Source organism: Colletes latitarsis, chromosome 1 (assembly GCF_051014445.1).
Source record: "Colletes latitarsis isolate SP2378_abdomen chromosome 1, iyColLati1, whole genome shotgun sequence".
In the NCBI taxonomy this organism is placed as follows: domain Eukaryota; kingdom Metazoa; phylum Arthropoda; class Insecta; order Hymenoptera; family Colletidae; genus Colletes; species Colletes latitarsis.
This window is the reverse complement of record NC_135134.1, coordinates 56,045,108-56,068,829: the sequence shown is the minus strand read 5'-3', so window position 1 is coordinate 56,068,829 and position 23,722 is coordinate 56,045,108. Positions and strand designations below refer to the sequence as shown.

The window sequence follows — 23,722 nt, the reverse complement described above, 5'->3', positions numbered from 1 at the left end:
ACGGCATACGGAGTGGGGAACTTGTACAAGTTTATAATGACCATAACTTGGCTGATATTCTAAGCGTAATTATGAGGTATTTAGGGTATTATATTCAAGGTACAGCTGCAAATCAATAGGTATTTGAAACAAAAGGTTGAGGTAGATATTCATAAATTGTGTTCTACACGCAGAGCCGCTATCGGAATCATTGGTGCTCTGTGCGTTGCCCGTCGCAGAACCAACACGAGAGGCAGATAGACGCGAACAGACGGGGGTAGATGGGGGTGGAAGAATCGCGAGACTAAAGAGACGAAAAGGAAAAGGAGAAGGAGAGAAGCAGGAAACAGGCAAACAACGTAGAGACTCGGCGTAAGAAAGAGAAAAGTAAGGGGGGTTGGCTGTTAGAGCGTGGCGCTAGAGGGGACAAGAAAGAGTAAAGGAAGGAAGGAAGGAAGGAAGGGTTCGGGCGTGGGAGGAGTTGGTAGGTTTCTTCCTTTTCAAGCATCGCGTAGTCGAGGCGATAGCGGGAAACGCGCGCGGCAAAGTAAAACGAAGAGAAGAGCGCGTCGAGAGCAGAATGGAGCAGAACGGAGCAGAACGGAACGGAGAGCGCGCGAGACGTAGCGCGTAGGTACACGTACACGGGTAGCTGCCGTCTATATTTTATATCCGGTACACGAGAAATGTCGCTAGGGCGCAGACTCGTGGCAATCGGGGTCGGTCGGCTCGCCAGTTACTTTTCGCGATCCACCGTGGCCGCCTCTGCCGCGGCGCAGGTACACAGGTCGAACGGTCAGCCGGAGTCAGTCAGTCTCACGACGGATCGGGATAAGGGTGAACGGTTGCGCATGGACGGTGGGGAGCGCGCCGCGGGATTCGAGAGTGACGTATGAAATCGTAGGCGCAGATAGAGACGATAGCGTGAGCTCGTGTGTGCACAGAGCAACCAGAGGAGAAGGAGCCACGAGGGGGATAGACCAAGAACTGTCAGGTTGCCGATTTCAGCAGCATCAGCCGCACGAAAGTACAGCTTGCGCGTTACCGAGCCACTTGCGCGAACCGAGCCGCTAGCTCGTCCCTACCGAGTCAGTCGAGAGCTATCGTGCCGAGTGTTTACGTCGTCGCGCGGGCAAACACGCGCGCTCCCGCCGCTCCTCGGTTCGGTTCGTTTCGTTTCGTTTCGTTTTGCCCGTGCCCTCGCCTTCGCCATCGCCATCGCCATCGCCCTTTCTCCGTCGATCGTGTCGCGATCAGCTGACTGCTCGTCGACGCGCACCGTCCTTGCCCCCGCGTTCGCGTGTGACGGATCGTTTAACCCCACGTCGCGTTCCTTGGCGATCGTGCGTTGGATCGCGATCGCGCGGCCTCTCGTCCCGCGTACCGAAACTCGCGGGAACCGGACCTCCTCCTCGTGGCACGCGATCCTCCGTACGCGCGTGTGAAAGTCCGAATCGATGACACAGTGCGCCGAGTAAAAGGATCGAGGATTCGGGGGATCCGTGCGTCGTATAAGTGCAGTGCGCGACAACGAAGCCTAGATCAGCCGATTTTTAACGTCAGTGACGGAAGCGGTGCGCGATCACAGGGCACGAACCGCGTGGCCGTTCTTCCGACGACGGATTCATCTTTTCGGTCGTATATAAAAAGGTCGGGGAAGGCTTTTCTCGTCGCTGTTGCCCCGGGGTAGCCAGCGACGAACGCGTGCAAGCGTTTGATCGAGCTTGGTGGACCGTCGCGCGGCAAAGTGACTTCCGCAAAGTGCAACGACGACAACACGATACAACCACGAGACGTGATCGTCAGCATCAATGACAAGCGGAACCAGTGCATCGAATTGAGGTGAGCGCCGTCGAGAACGCGATCGACCCTGTAAATATATCGCTGCTCGTCGATCTCTTCCTCCTTGGCTGCCACGACGTGATCCTCTCCGAGCAGTTGTCCGTACTTGTACGCCGGGATTTAATTAGAGAACGGTTCGATACAGTCGCGTTAATGGCAAGAAATTTGGGAGAATGAAATTATAATCGACTACAGCGAAAGGGTGAAATAGAATCGTGGCCGACTGCTCGACAACGACGTCGCTGCGTCGCATGGAACAATCTTTGACGTTCCATCTTTTGGCGGGTCGCGGTTAATTCTTCGCGTCGGGTTACCATTTAGGCGTACGTTGCTCTCGATATATACTTCATCGATCTCGAACATATATAGTAAGTTGATAATGTATGATTACTTAATTTAAATATAATGTTTCCTCGTGAAAGTTAAACTATTCAGAATATTTTCCACGATTGTATTTCTCATATTAAATACAGATAGTATTTGCTCTATTTGTTTGCGATAACTGAATTGCCAGGTTTTTCATTTATTGGAAGTTTGATTGAATGTATTTGATGTGCTATCGAGGTGTAGTTGCTCTTTCGCTTTGTAAACATTTGCTGGAAATATTTACGTTTATGGTCATCGTAACGATGTATCGTTCTAGATAATTAAATTCGAGTCGATACGAATTTTTATAAAAGTGTCTTAATAATTTTTCAGACTTCAAACTCGAAATCTGAAATCCTCCATTTTGACAAGTTTGGTTGTTCTAGTGCTATCAAATTTTTGGGGTGAATTTTTCCAAGAATATTTTTAGGTATTTGTCTAAAAAGGATAGTTTCAGTAGCTGTTCCGTGCTTTATGGTAATATGTTTAAAATGGATATCGAAGCATATTTGAAAATAGCTTTGCATTTTATTTACGTTTCAGTAGTTAGATAAAGTAGTCGCTTACTTTTATTACGTAAACCATCGGCTTCCATTTACGACTGGTAGATACAACGCCCTACATCAAAGACAAAGAGGATTTTTATCGGTTGGTCAAGTTTTCCCCTAGATTCTGAGCAATCTGTAACCAAGTTCCAGGCGTACCGTTTTTCTCTTGGGTACTGTGGGTTTAGGTCTGGGTTAGGAAAATTAAAACCAGTATGTTTTGTAAATAGGGTTACTTTTCTTTCCGATTGTCACACAAATACTAGAAACCTACTTAACTCAGTCCTGACAGAACTATTTAAGTTCCTGGCTATTACGAAATTCTCTAGACCTCACAAACGGAAGTCAATTTAGATTTTAGAGGGTTTATAAATCCTTTTAATAATGGCGTAATGGATTCCTTTTTAATCCATTTCGATGTTTAATGTATTACAAAGTCCAATTTATATTTTGAATTTATCGAATATTCCTATGAAACAAATACATTTGTGCTCTTCGTATTAGTAATTTACATAATAAATATAAATATTGCTAAAATTACCTTTAGACTCGCTTTAAAAATTATAATAAGTACGGGAAAAACTATTAAACGAACTTTTCCTTGCAGATGAAAAGTTCATTTCACGAGGGATTCCCAATACGAACAGAAAACAATTTTATGCTGAAATAAATGCAAGGAAACGATATTCACTATTTTTCGCGAGTTTTCTATGCGTTCGAAACTCATTGTCAGTGTCACCTTTCCATTTTAATATTACAAATACACTAGTTTTTAGAGACTCTCAATTTTGTTGCAATTGTACCAATGAAGTGTCCATTACGAAACGTGATAATTGCGAAATGCGTGCCGAAGGAAATTTTACTATATCTTCAAATTATTCATGCTACTGGATATTATAAATATTAGAAGAATATTGAAAGAAATGAGCTCACAGTAAATCAAGTATTGAAATTATACTACATTATACAATTTTGGAAAATTATCAAGCAAAATTTGCTATAAGACAAAGCTTTCTACTGCGAACAAGGTATTAAAGTAAATCTCGGAACTAAATTCTCTAGAAAATTCCAACACTCTGTAAAATTTCTCCAGAAACACGATCTGCAATTGTTGTTCCTCGTAACGAAAGCTATTTCACTTGAAAATTGCTAACAATTGAACATTTCTAAACGAAACCGTACTCCCAAGTAACAAAACATACGTCGAGCTCGAGTTTCGTTGTTTTCTCTTGTCTCGCGCATAAACGTAAAATTTAATAAGTGAATTCGTTCGCTCGTCGCGTTTAAGTATTTCCCACTGAATTTGAAATAAGTCGCATAACCTGAAAGCTGCACAACTTATTCTTCTACTCTTGGCTCTCCTAGAAATGAAACTCTAATTATGCAGGGTGTTCGGTCATCCCTGGGAAAAATTTTAATGGGAGATTCTAGAATTGTCTGACCATACCATTGATATGTTTCACTGAAATTTCATACGTATGTTTAAAACATCATAACTTCTGAACGGATTAGAGGATTTTAATATTTCAAAATGCAAACTACGCGTATTTTGGTGAAAAATATGTAGAAATTCCAAGAATGTTCGGTAAGTTGTTCCTTAACTCCGTAAAATTAGAAAAATCCCATGAAAATTACAAATAATGGGAAATTTTCTAAACGAAGTCACAATTCCGTCTAACAAAACATACGTCGGTGCTCGTGCTTAGTCGTTTTACTTTGTTTCGCGCATAAACGTAAAATTTAACAACTGGGCAACCATTTTTCCCGCTAATAATTTCTAGGTTTCGCGTTCATGTTTTTGTTACACATAAATACGTTTTCCAGCGTTATGACGCACGAGTTGATTATAGCGCGTTTTTTTAAAACAGGTATCCGAAGTGTTGCTCATTAAAATAAAGAAAAGTTACAGAACAGCAATCATTTTCAGGATCAAAATTTAATTATTTGTTATTTTGTTTCAAATAAAATATGTCGAAGGTTTTTTAGGCAATAAAATTTAACGGAGTGACTCGTTACATTCTGCGCCGAGTTTCATTCGTCGATTGGCAATGATACAGGTAGAAATGATCCACTTACACGACATAGGGATAATCACGAGTTATTCGTACAATAAGATTCGCTTTTATTAGAGTGTACGCGTTCAATTTCCACTGGCATAACTTCGTTCCGTGGGACGATAAGTCACTCGTCAGTTTTAATACGCGTCAATATTACAGTGTAACGCATGAAGCTTTTGTTTTATCGGCTCGAGAACACATACGTTTTACTAAAAATTTTAGTTGAACATTTTATTCGAGTATAGTTTATTCCCGTAATTTTTTAATCTATTACAATTACGCATTATTTAATGCGGAGACTGAGTGCTAATAGTAGTTATTCAGTGGAAATAAATAGGACTGCTAACGAATCTAACTCGATATGGGAACTGACCGTAATCGAATCTCGAAACGGAACGTTGGCTAGCAAGTGGAACGCTTTATTATTCTCCATAACTCTTTTATACCGTGGAGTTGATCTCCAACATTTGCTTTATGAGTTATAGTTCGTTGGCAATTGTGCGTTCGCCTCTGGTAAACAGTGTTTTAGAATTATGGGTATAAACTGTACCGGTTGATGCAACTCTAGAAACGATAGAAAATACTTTGAAAGACACGATCTTTTAACAGATCCTTGGAATTTGTGCTGAACTGTTTCAAGAAGTATTTGCGCTTAGCCTAATGAAGTTCTCTTTAGCAGAAGTTTACTCAGTATATAATAACGGTCGGAAAAGTTACGGTGAAACAAATCTAATAAAAAAAAGAAGCTATCCAATCGAAGAAAGAAAATGTTGTAGTCGATATCTTTGTTGGTTTTCGAGAAAACAGCTTGTAACGCTTTATTTGGACCACATGGTACACAATCGAGGTATTTATCTATACCAATAAGAACAAGATCCGAAAGAAAAATAAATTTATAAATTCGAGATATTCGTCTCGAGCAACGATCGATGATCGATTTCCAACTCGAAAGCGGATTCGGTTCTTGCGTTAATCAATCTTTGTCGCGACGAGAGACCGTTCTGTTAACAATCGTAGTTTCTCTGCCAACGAGAGAACAGAATTTGATCTTGAGTCTTGAAAAGAAGCAATTTGTCCAAGCATTACCTTTGTCCACACATGTAGACATTAGAGAGCTGTCTATGAGCGACGAAGACAAATACAACGTTTTATCGATGTAAGGATCGCATGGGCGGAGAGTTATTCGGCCGCGTTAGTAATATTTTCAACAAACCCCGCTAATTGGAGGGTTATAGAACTCTTTGCGGAACACGAAGTTCCCATAGTCGTCGTTATTTACAGTTTTATCGAAAGTTCTGAAATCTCTGGCCCGTTGGCACGATTACTCCTTCGAGGGAAGATTAAATATACAAATGTAATAGAAATTAACTATGCTCGGGATACTCGAAGTTCCCGGCGTTCCTCCTTCATATTTCCATAATTGAGAGGAAAATGCAAACGGCACTGTTTTAGATCGGGAACAAGTCGTAAGTATTCGAGGGAAGTTGAACGTTCCGTTTTAAATATTTAATGAACGAGGAAATGATATTTCATTGCTAGCCAGAACTTTGGATAGTCCATTTTCTATCTATCCAATTTGTTACACGGTAATTGAAAATATCCATTGACCTCATTCTATAACAGAGAATTGCTCGATAAATTCGGGAATAAAAATTGTCTTGGTAGTCGGAGCATGCTCCGCGTCGATGTCTCTTGAGTTTCTAGTTTTTGTCTTTTCCTCTGCAGTGATGGAGAATAGCCTTCGGCTCCGCTGAACAAAGTTGCTCGGAATTAATATTTCCCTATGACAGAGCATAGTTAAACCATTGGATTTCCTCGCAGGAGTTTTTACGTACATTGTTTTTACTGTAAAGAGTTTTTCAAATTATGTGTTGCGTCTTTCGATAAAATGCACCGACAAAGGGTTTGATCGTTCTTTGTTCTATTTCACACGCGTGATCGTAACCTAAGCAAATGATTTTGATTATTGAACATTCCGTGCACTTAATACAATTTACATAATTGCAAACTTGGACGATACGATTGCAGTTGCGCTCAATTGAGTCTATGATATCTCTGGCAGCACGGAAGACATACATCGCGCCCCCATAAGTCAACATACATCCGTCTAATGCAATACGAAACACTAAAGTAAACTGGGAATGCAGGTTGTTATAGGACTGTTTGTGTTTAGTACGAAGGACTAACAAAATGTTAATACAACTATAGGAATAATATTTAGTACGTGTATTCAGTTATTTGCAAGCTTGTGGCGTCCAGAATTTTCAAACGGATCCGGTTTATTTATTTATTTCGATATTTTCGAGTTTGCAGAAAAAAATGAACGTTGAATGCAAATTTGGGAAAACATCGTTTTCCACGCGTGCTTCCAATTTTCCTCGAACTCCCGAAACTCTGTCAGTCATCGGGCGACGTTTCGCAAATATATTTCGAGATCGAAACCCCGGGATACCAAGGGGAACCGACCCCGAAGCAATCATCATCGATCGTGCGGATGATCGATCGCGCGTTCCGCGAACAAAGAAACGACCATCGTTATTTCGTTCCGCGTGGATGCGCTCGCGCGTCCCGATGATCCCAACTTCTTAAGAAACCCACCCCCATCCGGAGGTTATGCCGCGCGACTCAATTCCGTTGTCGTTTCACGTGACCATACAAACATCCGGATGGCATCCACCCAACGTGCACACTCTGTGGATGCGTGTGTGCGAGTGTGCGTGCATGCGCCGCAAGAGTGGAGTCCTATGCAAATATGCTGAAAGCATACCCGGAACGTTCGCGGAGTTTTAACGCGCTACTTAACCGCGTGTTACGTGCGCCGACAGATCGATTTACCTGCACCGTCTCCTCTCCTTTTGCGTTCCTTGCCCCTCCTTTCTCCCCTTATTTGCGATCGTCGACCTGCCCGTGAAATTTCATTGTTGCAACGTGGTTCATTAGCGATCGAGGCGAGTTCCATTCGCGTGTATCGTCGATAATCACACGAGGATACAAGAGTTCGGGGTTAGATCCCTCCTCCTATCGGCCAAAGAACGATAGGAATGTATTGCACGTAAGAAGAAAATTTAATTAAAAAAATGAGATCCTCCACTGGTTTCTCGGGCAACAGCTTGCAACACTTTAGGCTTTAACCCTACATTATACGTTTCTTTATTGTCGTATAAAATATTGCTTACAGCAGAATCATCGGAATTTTAAATTAATTTACTCGGTTGGTTTTTTGAATTTGGAATCGGAATTCATGAAACTCGTATCGTTTAACAACCCGTTGCACGAGAATCTAATAATGACAAATTGTTTACGATGGAGAATGCAATGGTTGGAAAGCGTTCTCCTTTTCTTCGGTGGTGGTAGCGCTTTCGAAATACTTATAGGGGCCACAGACGTAACGAGTTTTCGTACAATAGTTTGCACAATTATCGTTGATACGACTCTTTGGACGATGATTGTAAAATGTGCGGGGTTGTTGTAGAACCTGCTGTACGGCGAGCGTGTTGAATGGCAGTACGGTGCTGCTATGCAATTATCGTTTCAATTCTACGTACAACTTATCGCGCACTAAATCGTTATGTCTATGGCCCCTATTAGGTAAATACGTAGCCGAGCATGTAAAATACTAAAATGGGGAAAAAGTGGATGCAGAATTTATGGAACAAATTATAATACGTTCCCTAAACGAAATTGAAATACACGAACGAGAACAAAGTGAATTGTTCTTGACAGGAAATGTAAGTTTTAATACTTCAGAGATATTTGTATTAAATATCTCAGACTCTATCCTTTAGCCAAATGCCTCGAAAGTCAACTTGTCGTTCGCTTTGTGCCACATTTTGGAAAATCGTCAACTTTTTCCATAAAATGCATCATCCACTTGTTTTTAAACGCCTTCGAATTCTTTATATGTATACTTTTCAGCCACTTGTCGTGACATTTTTTCTTCCTTTGTATGCGCCCATAAAAGCACACTTCGAAATGTTCAGCGTGTACGGCACTCGCGGCTAAAAATGTCTTTTCGCACCAGTCATGACAAAAATGAAACATTTTTTAGAACGCCTCTTAGGGAAGAGGTCAAACTACTTGTAAATTCACTTCAAACACCTGTCCCACTATTGCATTGGACTAATACTTTATCGAACAGTTTTAAGCAGGTTAACCGTGGCTACAATAGTACCAGAAGGGTTAAAAACAAAAGTTTTGCGATTTTAACCCGACCTTCGGTGTGTATCTGAATAAAATTCACCTTCGTTGTTGGAAAATCGATACGACCATCCCCTTGGTTGAATTTTAACTCACACGACGGCAAGCATGGAGGAGGAGGAGGAGGTGGTGGGTCGCGCGAATTGAAATTCGTAATACGCGCCGGATGTAAAACTTGGCGAAGGTTCGCGTAAACGCGTGCTCGCGTAAAAAGCACTTCCGTGCCGGTCGTAAAGCTGCACGTAGAATGTGTTGCAGTCATTTGCGTCAATCGTACGGCGCATCTCAGGTGTTTAACGTTCAACGTCGCGAAATTGTTACGGAACCGACGGTCCATTGTGACGGCGAGTATGAAACGTGTTAAACTAACCGCCAACATCCATTAAAATTAATGGGTATTGAATAGCGGAGATGGTCCGGCGAGATGATGGGGTATACTGGAAGTCGAATGAAGTGCTACATCCTCGACGAGACGGGTACATAGATACCTGGTGAATCGCTGAAATCACTCTCTGTCCTCGATACAGAACTGCCTCGCGATCGAAAAACTCTTTCACTGGGACAGCCTCCGCTCATGTATTATGGTACGATGTTTGTAACGCTGTTGTTCTTCCATATTTATTTACAGTCTGGGGTAAAACGATAGCCCCCAACAACATTTTTCTTAGTTTTGAAAATATACAGTCACTTACAGTGTACTTGATGAAAGAAAAAGATCCAAGTAGAATATTCTATATACGTATAACAATGAAAGAATAATAAGACAAAGTAATATTTTTTTTTTAAGAACCTAAGACAATACACGACACGATAATAGAAATTTTGCAGGGACCCGGAAAGTACCAGTTGAATATTTTATAAAGAGAAAATAAGAAAGGAACTCTGTTGTATACTTACCTTCAATTTTTTTCTTTCCTTCTTTATTTTCATAAAATATTCAACCTCCACTTTGCTATTTAAAAAACATGTTCTATCCTCGTATCGCATATTGTTTTAGAGTCTTTCGAAAATATAATTTCGTTCATCGGACACGACCGGAACTATTGCGTCAACAAAGTTTTGTAGTAAATTTTTCAACATTTTAAAAATTGATCGGAAAAGATGAAATAAAAATGAAATTCTTATCGAGTTCTGCCGTTTAAAGCCGTAAATTAAATTCGAGAAAGAGGAAGTAGACTTTGAAATCTCTTCCACGCCTTCGCCTACAAGCTACTACGACCGTATTATGGTTCCCCTCTCGAAATTATGCAACTTTTATAAGCAACGCTTGTCGCTATTATTTATAATGGCGACGATGTTAACGCGAACGTGTTTCTAGTGGACCACTCTGTATAATTCTGGAGAAAGAAGTTCCACCTGAGCGTAACAACCGCTTTCGCGTTTCACTTCAAGTTATACTTGACCCAGTGACCACCTGCGGTAATCACTGTTCTTTTCCGATGAATATTCCCTCGATATTCGTGGAAGCCCTGACGCGACCGCGGGACTGTAAACCATTTTGCTGGTACGAAACTTCTGGGAAATCAGTTCGATAATATATGTATAACCGTTTACTAGATAAAAAGAATCTGCTTATCAATTTTGTAATGCTCGACCTACGTTTATTATTTACAGTTTCATTTTACGACCTCCATGTTCCACGATTCTCCATTTTTTATTACGGTTCCGTTCGATGGAGAGTATTATAAATATTACCGAGAATCGAAGACCTCTGTTCCCAATTTGTTACAAGCTTCGAATAGAATTATTATTGGAATCTTCATTGCTTCCAAATGTGATGGTCAGTGTATGTTTACCTTCACCGAGTGAAATCATTGCAATAATTTTGAGAGTCAGTGAAATTTAGAAGCATGGTAAACCAGAATTAATAACCACAGTAATTGTGACCGAGTAGAATAGACGTTAGCCGAGCGTACGAAGGATTGCTCGATCAATGTCTACTAGAATAACCTTTCTAACTAAAGTAACACTCCTTCCTGAACTAAAATAAACTTTTTCCGTAGATGTCGATGAGTTTTCGGTATGAGTTCAGATAAATCGACACACGATAACCGTATAAAAACCCTTGATTCGAATCCCGTTCCTGACCCGCGGTTTAAAGTTAGATTTTAATCGGAGTTTAATCGTGGAAACTCGACTACGGTCGTCCTGGAATACAGAAGGTACGCGACACAACTACGTTTGCAAAACACTCAAAGAATCGTCAGAACTCATCGAGAATCCTTTCGAAAAGACCATCTCCAACCATCAAACTCTCGCGAAAGATTGCTCGAACCTGAAAACATCTCCGGCGCGATAAGAGTTTTTGAAAAAAAATTCTTTCACCGCTTTTTACATCCAAGTTTATATTTTACGGAAAGTAAACATCGTTTCTCTCGTCGCTTCGCTTTGTATCATCGATAACAGTGTTAAAGCATTTTTCCTCCCTAAATTAAGAATTTCGTACGTTTCTTCGAGCTCCGGAGGGTTAAGAAAAGTTGTTATATTTCTGTACTTATATCGCGGCAGAACTTGGGACCACGGCGCGAGTAATTAGAACGAGCAAATGATTACGACGCCTTTTTCCGCGCGAACTACCTCTCTGTCTGTCCCGACTGCCCCCCGCCGCCATTTCCTCCGGCGGCGCGGCCCCCGGTATCCAATACCCATTAATTTTAATGATGAACGCGGTCAGTTTAACACGTCCTGGACTCATTGTAGCAAGCTTGTGGGCAATAAATCATACGCCCTTGTCACTGAAAAGTGCATGACTCAGATAAGTGTGCGGGGGCGTTATTTGTTACACCCCGGTTGCCTATCCAGTCGCCTCCCTTCTTTGCATCGCGCACACCTACACGGACGCATCCGTGTCATGCATTACGGTTAGGGAACACGATATCGTTCCAAAGCGCGATCAGAATACCCGTCGGTTATCTAGCCTGCCAATAGAGATAACGTTTGAAAGAGTTTCGCGAACCAATTTCTTTTTTCAGCCCCCCTCTGTCGTCTCTTTTTTCTTTCGATCCTCCGCATTCGATCGTTTTCGACGCTCCGAGAAATCATCGCGATAGCGTCCGATAGATTCGTCGAATCGAAACGGTCAAGTTGGTTTAAATTCCCATCGATTAGCGAGATTGTTTACACACGAAGGTATTTCATTTCAAGTCTCTTCTCCTCCGGATTAAATTGAAACGCGTTGAAAAATATATGCAACGCTCGTGTAACACGGTAGTTGGATCGCTAAGAAAATCTCGTGGCCAACCGGACGTCTATCTTTTTTCTGTGATAATTCATTCTTATAGACGATTCGAGACTCCATAATTGTCGTGCAAGAATTGTTACTTTATTTTGTTTGGCTCGATGGGGGAGGGGGGGGGGAGAAGGTTGCGCACCACTGGTTTAAACAAATGATTCGGGGGTGCAGTCCCGTCGATCGTCTTGGCAATATCACTGCCGGTAATTGAGGGTATTTCGTCGAAACGATTTCAACTCGACCAGGATTAATTGTACGCGGCATGATTTCCTCATTACCCGTGACGCGGTGAATATACGTTCCAGCCGATGGAAATCCAAAATCAGTACACATCAGCCGTGCAAACGTCAAGCCGTCAGTTACGGCCGAGGCTCGCGTCGACTGGGTATTGGTGTATACAAGTTGTTAAAATCAAACGCATACGTCCCAATTGACGTTTCCTCGCGCAACGAAATCTGTTTAGTTTAGCTAGTTGCTGCGGATTGTTAAACTTCCACGGAATTGTATTAGTCCCGCGGAAATGGCGGAAGTTTGCCGCAATATCGCGACCGTTTCCGCGCCACGCTTGGAATATCTCTGACTCGTTGATCATCGAGATCCCTAGACGTTCTTATAAATCATTGCAGCTATCGCACGCAAAATTTTTGTCGTTGTTTCTAGGAGTCTATCAATGTATAATATGTGGTTCGTTTTACAAACTTTAAAGTTAAGGTCAGTTTTGCGGGAAACTTATTTTATTTCGACCGATCCGATGATGTAGAACTTCCTTATGCTAATCACAACAGAATATTTCTTTCCACCCTGTGCAAGGAAAATGTTAATATCGCTAATATCCTGGCGTATCGATTTCGGTGGCCGTGGTTGGAAGCCGCGTTACGCACGCTAGGCAACGATCAACATGCGATAAACCGCGCATATCGCGAAAAAGTGTTTTCTGCTTAAGTACCGAAATTACGCTAATTGCTACGGGCAGCCAGATTATAACTGTCCAATTACGCAAAAACACCGAGTACCCTCCATCACGCATACGCAGAATCCTGTTAATGCGTTTCCCATCAGCGAGCAAAAATGTTTCTTCGACCCACGTGTTGCTTGCGTCAATAGTTAAACGCACTATTTTCATTATCCATCGAAAAACCGTCTCGTTTTAAATCATAGTTAGATTCTAAAGCGATCCTTTAATTTATCTGTAGGCTTACGGGTCCTCCATCGCGTCGGGACGCGAGACCGTCGCGTATCCATCGATCGAAGAAATATTATCGACTCGATTTGTCGATACGAGCTCATTTTCAACGAGCATTTATCGTTCATCGGTTCATCCGATCGATGAAAAAACACGAGGCGAAACGAGCACGGTTATCGCGCGACATTTTCGCGGCTAGGCGCTTAGCGAACGCAGTCGTTGAACTGTGTTCGATGTTGTCATCGGAATTTCCTGCGATGCTCGAGCAAGGTGGTGCTCCTGTTTCCTTGTTCGTCTCACGGTGGTGACTCGTATGACACGGTGCAACGGCTCGGGCATAACTCTCGGTATGTAGGCCACCAGAGGCGGAGGTTCCGACATCCTGAGGGATAAATCACCGTGCGAGCGCGCGCGCGCGATAAGCTCGGCCTGTTTTGCATCGCCCGTAAAAGTTGAACAGTTTTCGACTCATTTTCGAACCCGCTGGACTTTTTCTCTTTCACACACCGTGGAATTCGTTTGAAGCGTGGATCGATTCATTGGGAATCGTTAACGCGGGATAAAAGTGTTTCCTCAAGGTGTCTGCGAAGGATCAACCCCTTCGAGTATCTAAGAATTGAAAATAAGCGGATAAATCTCGTAACGTGAGATAAATTTAGTAGAGAAATTTATGTATTTCCAAGGTGACTGTTTCTTCGGTCTTGATAGAAGCAGAAAAAGACCAAATTATAAAATAATAATTAATCTAACTCCACCGCGAGCGTCCAGAAATACGAATTCAAGTAGAAATATCGAGCAATGGTCAGACGCGCCAGACTGAATCGCAGCTTACCATCATCTATATTTCGAATCCTTTGAATATCTTTTTAATTGCATACACTTTTTGGGAACGGTGCATCATTTGAAATATTTCTCTATCATAACATTGAAAAATATTGCAAACAAAAGTCGAATAAACATCAACGCTTAATCCAGCATTTATTATCAGTAATCGATAACTCGTCGTTTAACGTATACAAAAATATTTTTCTCCGCGATTTTGGAATAAACCTAGGACAAAAAAATTATAACGCGTCTTTTCTGCGATTCTCGGATTCACGATCCGCGTGGCCGTAACGAGCGTTATCGATTCGCAGCACAGAGGTTTGTTTGAAAGCTTTTGGTTCGTTCGTCGAGTTAAAAAATGAGAAGCGTATTTTGGGCGACGTTGGTGAGAAAAATGTTGACCGAAATCGGTATATAATTGGGGAGGAATTATCGTCGTTTCCGTGTGCGGCCATTCATTGGGTATAATTTTGGCGAAACGGCGTCGTGCTTACGGGACGTATATAGAATTCACGTGTGAATTACGTAATAGTTTTGGTTGTCACTCGCATGTCAATCGAACGAGTATCGACTGCCACGATTGGTTAAATATTAATGGACGAAAGTGCTTCGCTGGTGGCAACGGAAGCGAAATAATGCCAAATTTCGAGTAGCACGAATTTCTCGCAAATATACTCACGGTGCGGTTTCAGCCAGGAATTTTTGTTTCCGCGTATCGAAACGGAAGTTGAAATAATTAATTGATACTCGTGGACGTCGCGACAAAGTAGAAGCTTCGATAATAATTTAACGGTAGATTAAATGCGCAAGTGATTTATTTCGGTTTAGCATTAGCTGTCCAGCTGCGTTGATCTGGTCCGGGTACTGGCAGAGTACTGGTATCAGCGAAATAAGCATGCCTCTATATTGCATCGATTAGTATACTCAGTATGTAATCGTGTTGTTGTTAATTATCGGTTAGCTGTCGATTTTGTTGTATAAATTGCGTTGATTGTATGTAGCCGTGGTAAATGCATTTATTAGAGGCGGGTTTGAGTTTAGACGAAATTGAACTGCAGACTAATCGTTACTATTGAAAGCCGAATCGTAATACCATACATTCGATCTCTATTTTGGTGGTCGTTTAGTGAGAAAAATATCGTTTTCCCTAAACTCGAGGCCCTAATTATTTTATTTTAACGGACGAAACTCGTAACCATTTCACGGGACAAATTTGTCGCGTGTTCTCCGAAGCCATCTGGTCCGTCGCGGAGCCAACGAGACTAAAAGAAATATCGATTACTTGCTTACGGTCGTTCGAAAGAACTTTTCAGGCTTAGACGTAAGCCAGATATTTCTCAAGCATTACAGGGGCGCGTTTACCTTCGCTCCTCAGAGTACGCCGTTAGACGTCTACATCGCGATTCTTTGTTGCCCTTAACGGTCCTCTGTTTTGGAATTTTTCCGCGCTCGTTGCATATGCATGAAGACATTACGCGGAGGGGGCGTTTTAATATCACGTACACGGCCGTCCCGTGCATAATTTATAGATGATCTTCGAGCCGGGCGAAATGGGTCATGTTGTAAATACAGCTGTAGTGACAAATTCGCGTTTTCCCGAACAATCTGTCTCGCTATCTCTCCGGTAGGGTTACCGACGTTTATGCATGTAAGCTATACGGGGAACGTATCATATTTATGCACGAAAAATATGCAGGTACACAGGGTAAGTTGTCTAGGTCTGGAAGCCGAAATATTCATAGTTTAGATTCGGTCTTGATTTATCGTTCTGCATTATACGCGCAAAGTGCGAATAACTTATTTTTTCCCATGTGAAATATCACCCAATATTTCGAATTTCAATCTAGACTGGTTCCCCGTAATACCGCACTAATTTATTGTGCGTTGGGAGCGATAATGATTAGGTATTCGAGGCAGGAAATAGTAGATATGCATTTCATGCATGGACTCGGCGAATATAATTCACTCGAAGCGAGATGTCTATATGCAGATCGTTTCTCGAATAGACGTCTGTCGAACAAGGGAGTACTTGAAAGATTACGCGAACACTTCTGAGACACAGGTTCGCTTAAAAACCGATTATTAGACTGCGGTGGGCAACTAGAGCCAAATAAACAGCTACAAATTATTATTGAAAATTCGCTACCCGGTGTAATCGACTTTAGAAACTTCGCGGAGGTCATTTTCTCTCGATCACGATCTAACGTGGTGGCTCCGTATGGAGTGAACTCACCGAATCGAGAATTGCTGCAAAAGTATGGAAACTACGTCGGAGATTAGAGTTCGAATTAATGGTCTTCGCCCGGGAAGACTATATAACGGTATCTGGATCATGAACTCACCGGAACGAAAGATTATCAAGACTAACTTTGTCATTTCTGACGTTCTTCGGACCACGTCGGTGGGTCGTCCGCCTTGGCACGCCGCGCCGATAATGCTAGACCCGATTCAATTACTCTCCAATTAACTTTCGCTCATTGATACGATCATCTTGTTTCCTTGCAATCTTATTGTTGAGCGTACGTGGAACGGCTCCCGCGTCTCCTGTAGATTTTTATTCGCGATACGAACTCTCGAACGTTGGGCAAAACCGTACAGAGTTGTTTCAGACACTAGGACAAGCGGAGTAGTTCTCCAAACGACGATACGGTAAATCTATGTAGGACAAAATTGAATTTCTCGCGTGGAATCGTAAGATCGATGTATTAAATTTTCCACGAAACAGAGGCACGCGTACGAGTCGAGTCTTTTAGGCGGGAAGGAGTTTGGTTAGCAAGCGAGGGAATACTGTAGGGAGCACGCGTTTCGGAACAGTAGCGCGATCGGGGTCAGGTCGGACGAGAGAACGAAATCGAGCACGAGGGTCCCCGGAATCGCAGAAACAGGAATCGCATTAACGTTGCCACGATAAGACGTCTGGCGAGCGGACTTGACGGCGAGGCTCGGTCTCGTTATTCGAGTCACACACGGCAAGATAACGCTTTTCCCCTTTCGGTGAGGAGCGACGTGTCCCCTTTTCCTCGGCTTCCTGTCCACCGGGACCTCGTAAACCCGCTCTCCTAACAATCCGTGGCCAGCCCACTTTCATACTCTCCCTGTCTTTCTCTTTGGTTCGGCCATTCTCTTCCCTTGGGCCGTGCTCCGGGTCTTTCGTGTCGCTTCCTTCTCGTCTCTTCAGGCGAAAGTATCTAAGACGAGAGCCGGAGATGGCCGCGGCCAGACACGCGAGCCACCCTTATCACGGGTGGTGGATGAAAATAAAAAAAAAAAGGAAACGCCTGTCGGCCGAGAAGTTGGCGAATACGGCCTTTGGATGCACTATGGCGTCCCGATAGCGAGGAGGTCGCGACTCGGCGTGCAAAAGTTGGCGCGCGTGCACGCCGAGGCGCGGATGCGTGGAGCAGGAATTCCCCGAAAGTTCGTCGGGGCTCTTAGTCTCGTCGGCGGGGAAATTGCATCCTTTGAAGCTCGCGTGCGCGTAACCTTACCCGAGAAAAAGTTGGCGAAACGAGCGTGCGAGCCAGCAACCAGCGACCGACCGGATGCGGTGTGGTCGGGTCTCGTTTGCGCAACGTCGTTTCCCCGATTTCTGACTGACTTTCCTCGGGAATTCACCTTTCGTACCTCCTCGCGGATTCTTCGCCCGTCCCAACCAAATTTCAAAGGCTTTCCCCCGTCTTTCAGCAATTTCGGTCCGCAATTGCACGCAAGTCCGTTTGTATTGCGCCGAATTTTAAAGTTCCCCGGTCAGACGGTCGCGATATTATGCTGGTCGCGGTTGGAATCAAGATTTCAAGTTTCACTGTTTCGCTGGTATTTTTTAAACACACTTATTCTTATCGTTGAATTTATAGTCGATCTTTTTTGATACGAGAATAATAGAGGCTCAAAGAAAATTGGCTTGCAAGGCGAGATCGTATGTATTTTAAAAAAAGAAGGTCCTCGAGTTGTCCTGGCTTTATTACTCTGTAATAAGGTTGTAACAGGTATACAACGATCTTAGAGTGAGTCAGTGGTATTAAAGTTTTGATTGTAATATTACCATATAAATGTACATTTCTCAACTTCATTTTCCGACAGTACTATTAATCATTTCTAGGGGTGGGATTTATAACCCTCGAAATGTTGCGATCGAATGTCTCGGTTACAGTCGACGCGTTACATCTCTAAAATCGTCGAGTCGTTGCGCCAAATATTTAACACGTAGTAATCAGCCCGCAGAAGTAGGTTTAAAAATCGGCGGGGGAGGACAGGTCGAGTCCTTCTTCGTCGTAAGTGACGATAAATCGTCCGAAACGATTCGTTTCCCACGGGTGCATGCGATCGAATGGAACTGTCGCTGGATGGATTAATAATTTGAAATAGCCGCGCGTGCCGCGAGCGCGAATATAACGTTGGAATAATTACAGAGGGACGCTTATAGTCGCGTATTTCAGCAACGAGCAAACGTCAAAACGCGCGGTCGCTGGTCCCGCGCCAAAGTGAGAACGGCAAGGATATACGGATATAATGCGAGCGAAGGGGGCGGGAGACTATACGTTCCGTATAACGCAGGGTCCATTTTCCATTATATTCCGATGAAATATAAACCGTGCTGTAAATAACAATCCTTTATATCGAACGGCCGAGCATCGCATATACGCGCTCGTACACATCGCTGGACCTGCCAGCTAATGTTAGCGCGATCAAAAGATACGCATGAGCCGTGCCCCGATGCATTAGGCGAACCGAAAATACATGACACACTGTGCGTTTCGCGCCATTAACATTAGAACGCGGGACCGCAGCCGATCAATTAATTACGACCGTGTTATTCCCGTTGTAACGAAAGCGAGGGCGCGCGATCCGATATCGATACCGTTTCTGCCATTTGATAGCGTTTCCGGTACCCAACCGACGACTTCGGGACCATTATCTTCGCCATGGGGCCATTTTCAGTTTCATCCGTGCCTCCTATCGCGCAATTTATCACTATTATTATTGTTGTTATTATTACTCAGAGACGTTGTTAATAATAGTAATAATTTTTAACCTTATTCTTTAATCACATCTGGAAAGGATGGATCCTGCGATTATTTCGAGGGTTGAATTCTTCCGAAGCATTTGCAAAAGAGAGAAATTTTAACTGGCTACTGAATTTCTTGCCAGTCGGGGTCGATCGTGTACGCGGGAGTGCCGCGAGCCAACCCGGAACAATTGTTAATTGTTGTTGACCTTATTAAAGGGACAGCTAGTGCACACAGTTCGCGAGGAACGCGTGGGGCGAACCGATGGCGTCCATTCCGGGGAAATGATTTCGCGAGTCCTCGAGGACATCAAACGCGGACTAACTGAGTATTCGTAAATACACGGGGGTCAGGCGAGAGCTTGTGGCAGGAAATTGAGTTGCTAGCCTGCCTAGTTACATGTTAGGTTCGCATCGCTAACACAACGTCCCCGCGGACATCTTTTGATAAACCAAGTTTCGAGTTATGGTGCACGGGCCCTTAAAGTTGAGTTACCGTACTGTATGATTCTATCAGGGCGAGAAGTACGCGAGAACGACGGACCTGGACTCGCGTGATCTCGAAAATTCTAGTTTCCTGGCATTCGCGTGTACGTGCTGACTACGACTCCCCACCGATCCCTTCGAAACCCCCGTCCCACAGGAATTATGCGGGGATGAATTTACCGCTGCACGTTTATCGCGCAGTAAATTTATATTTAAATTGAATCGTAGATCCGGACGGCCGGGAACTATTAACGACTGCTAACTGCAATCGGTGTCTATAGTTGACATTATATTCGTAGAATATTTTTCTCTTGTTTCGACATGTGTCTGACTTACCCTTACCCTTGTAAAATACCCTTTGTTTCATATCGAGGCCAACATTTATAAGTTAAAAATAAGTTAATTTCGATCTCTAGAATCTTCCATTGAAATTTTTCTCAGAGGTGGCCGAACACTCTTTACGTGATCGCATGAAGTTAATTTTCTAATATTTTAATTTTCGACCGAAATACACTTTAATCTTTCTAATATGTAATCAACTCCGCGTTGCATAAATTGTAATGTAATTAACAAACTTCTTTTTTGTCGTTGGCAGAGGAACAATTAAATTTGGCATCAATTGAAATAACATTTAAGCGCCGAGTTCGCGTGTCTAATTTGCCTGCCAGGATACGTTTATTCAAAGTTAACTGGTTAAGATCCTACGCAAACACGAAACTCTTGCATAAAAGGTACTCATGGTATAATTCATCATCACATTGTCATCGCGTTACGTTTGTTCCTCTTCGTAACTACTTGCGATATACATAGTCCTCCCTAATAATGACCGAAAATTTTACGCAATAGAGCTACGGAAATTTGTTATTATTCGGCTTTAGAGTTAGTTCTGGGTCCTCGTCGGGGAAACGAGTCACGTTTAAAATATAAAGTTCACCCACATGGTTGGTGGAAGAAAAGATTTTTTTCGCAAAATTCGACGTTATGAAATAAAATGTAATATTATGTAATGAAACATTGGTTACGTACGTTGAACTCTCATTGATTTTTCATTGCTTACTTTTATTTCAAAACAGTTTCAATTTCAGTAGAACTTGAGTTTCGAAGATAGCCTACATCTAGATAGTCTCGATTATGTAAATCATATTATTAATGCACAAACTTCCCAAAATAGTAGCATAGTACTATCGGTATCTGTGTTGAAACTCGGAATACAACTTGAAAGCTTTGACATCTCCGATATTCCACAATACGTCAATGTAGGACATATTCTGGCACGGAGGCGCGTTATTTCAAGCAACTCCCAGAAAACATAATTTGAAGCGTTAAATTGTTTTCTAATTCTTTAGAAAACTTTATACACCTTGGCATCTGCATATATTTAATTCGTACCAGTTACGGTTTGTTCGTATAAAGTGCTAAACAAATTTCGTGCACCCTCGGTGCAAAATAAACGAAAACAGAGATGTTAAAACCTAATAGAGAATCTTCTGGTACTAGCCTGCATCCTGTACGAATTCTACATTCCACTGCACAGTAATAAACAATGACGAACAAGGTTAATATTTCATCCCCTGACTTATTCAACACCGAAAAAGGGACACGCGTATGTAACTCTGAAATTCTCCACGTTCTGGCGCGAGAGTAAAGGAAATCCAGGCCGGCGAGAAACCCGATGGAATAATCTTTCGTTCGTTTGTAATTGATATTAAAAGTTCCAGCGATTCGGTCGTGAAACAGCAAGGAAACAACCGGCCGGGGAAAGTTTTTAGGGAGCTTTTCGCAACTTTATACGGCCACGTTGCGGTTTATTCCGCGGTCGATGTGGGCCGAGATAAAACGAGACGCGAATACAAGTGCTCATTGGCCGGTGCTGAAATTTCCGGAACAAAAAGGCGAGTTATTCGCGAGGGTCGCGTGTAAACCCTGATAAATCTACACCCTTTGATAGTCGTTCCTTTTTTTCTCTCCGTCGGAAACTCTCGACGCCGCGTTAACCGTTCCCGCGACTTATTACGTCGCGTATGCAGTTTTATCGCGACAGGCGATGATGTTCGAAAATGGCCTTTTTTGGCTCTCGTTGGAGAGGAACAAATAAAAATAAATAATATCTGCGTCTATATATTGTAGGGAATCGGGAAAGAATCGTTGAACCCTCGAGTAATAAATATTATCGTTAATATAATATCAGCATGATTTTTGTTTCTCTTGCGCTTCCAACGAGCGCACTACGCGGTTAGAGAAACTTTTCGTTTCCCCCAAAGCGCCAAAAAACCCCATTTTCCGTCATCGAAAACGAAAACGAAAAAAGAGGCGAAATCGATCGATGCCCGACGGAAAATTTATACGACTGCGCTTACAACGGCTGAATTTATAACGAAGCAAGTTGTCGTCGAAGAACGGCCGGAAGTGGGACACGCGAAACGGCAAGAGATACAACGGAAAAACGGGTAACTTAATTCCCGTGGAAAAAAAACGTGAATTTATCGCGTTTCCTCGCGCAAACTCCACGCTTGTTCTCTCGGCCGCCGACCATCCGTGAAAAATAGCGACGGTGATTGATCCACCTGGCCGCCTCATCCGGTCGTCGTTTCGTAATTATGCAAATCTGCTTTCCCGCTGCCGCGGCGCGTACAATTTTTCTTCGTCGAAAACCGGGAACGCGTTCTCGCGTTTTCGAACACGTTCAAGTCCGCCGTCCACCGACGGAGAACGTTGCTCTTTCCGCGACATAATGAATTGACGAATTAGCCAAACCATACGCCAGCATCCTTTCAGTCAAAACATATCATCTTTCCCGTCGTTGCTTTTTTTGCAATCATCTCGTCGTCTACTGTCTCTGAAATTCTCCCATTTTTTCCTGTCGCATCCTTACAGGACTCTGAACGCGTTCAGTTTTCACCACGTTATAATAAATTCACGCGTGTTAGCTGTTAAAATTTGTGGCGTCACCTCCCATGCTCGCCACCAGAGGGGTCGCGCTCTCGCAAGCGCTCGACCGACCCCTCAGTTCCTATATATACACTCCTCGAACGACTTCCCAATATCCCGTCGTCTAAGGCAGGGCCTGCTAGAAAGCCTTACTGATGAGTCCACTAGCAGGCCCGGACGAAACGCGCCCCCCCCCTCCTTTCCTTTTCCGTCCCTCCTACAGAATCACTCGAGCAGCCCCCCCGTCGCAGCGAAGCAGCGCCACAATTGGTGACACCCGACGGCAGATAAGGACACGCAACTAGGATAGGCAAGCTCTCGAGAAATTTTCAGGAAAAACCGCAGACCGCACGCAGCGTAGGACGAAGGAGGCAGCGCCAGGAAAACGTGTCTACTAATCGTACTAGTAAAATAGCTCTTTCGTAATCCCTCTCCTAAGGTGGCCTTTCGATCACTCAATCGCTCGTCCTGACAAAAATCTACCTGTCGAGGCCGTCGTCTCCAGGAGAGCATAGATTCGCAGGATTCGGAGCAGCAGCAAAAGCAACCGCATAGTGGGGCCACAGGTAGGCCCGACGGCAGATAACCAATTGTGGCGCTGCTTCGCTGCGACGGGGGGGCTGCTCGAGGGATTCTGTAGGAGGGACGGAAAGGAAAAGGAGGGGGCGCGTTTCGTCCGGGCCTGCTAGTGGACTCATCAGTAAGGCTTTCTAGCAGGCCCTGCCTTAGACGACGGGATATTGGGAAGTCGTTCGAGGAGTGTATATATAGGAACTGAGGGGTCGGTCGAGCGCTTGCGAGAGCGCGACCCCTTTGGTGGCGAGCATGGGAGGTGACGCCACAAATTCTTAAACTTTTATAGCAGAATTAAAAATTCGTTTTACCGAATCGATGGTCCCGGGGCATCGACGAATGTTCCGGTGCTCCAGGAATTCGCTTCGAGGATGTCTAGGAGGTCCAGGCAAATGGGCATAACTGGAGCACCGAGGGCCTCGCGTATATACACGTCCCCGCGGATTTAAACGGATACTTTTCCGTGTGTAAAACCCGTGAGAACGCGAGCATCCTCGTCTAGCG

General features: G+C 43.5%; 1 protein-coding gene across 10 annotated transcripts in view; it reads left to right on the top strand.

The window, feature by feature from the left end:
- The first annotated feature begins 775 nt into the window (after positions 1–775).
- Ten-a (Teneurin-a transmembrane protein) overlaps positions 776–23,722 on the top strand; it is a 594,721-nt gene continuing 571,774 nt past the window's right edge. For 9 of the 10 annotated variants that reach the window (XM_076772668.1, XM_076772616.1, XM_076772642.1 and 6 more), the window contains exon 1: positions 776–1,821. The gene's annotated coding sequence lies outside the window, so the exon portion shown is untranslated. Of the gene's footprint in view, positions 1,822–2,045; positions 2,190–23,722 lie in introns of those variants that run through there. The other variant, XM_076772677.1, reaches the window with a different exon arrangement.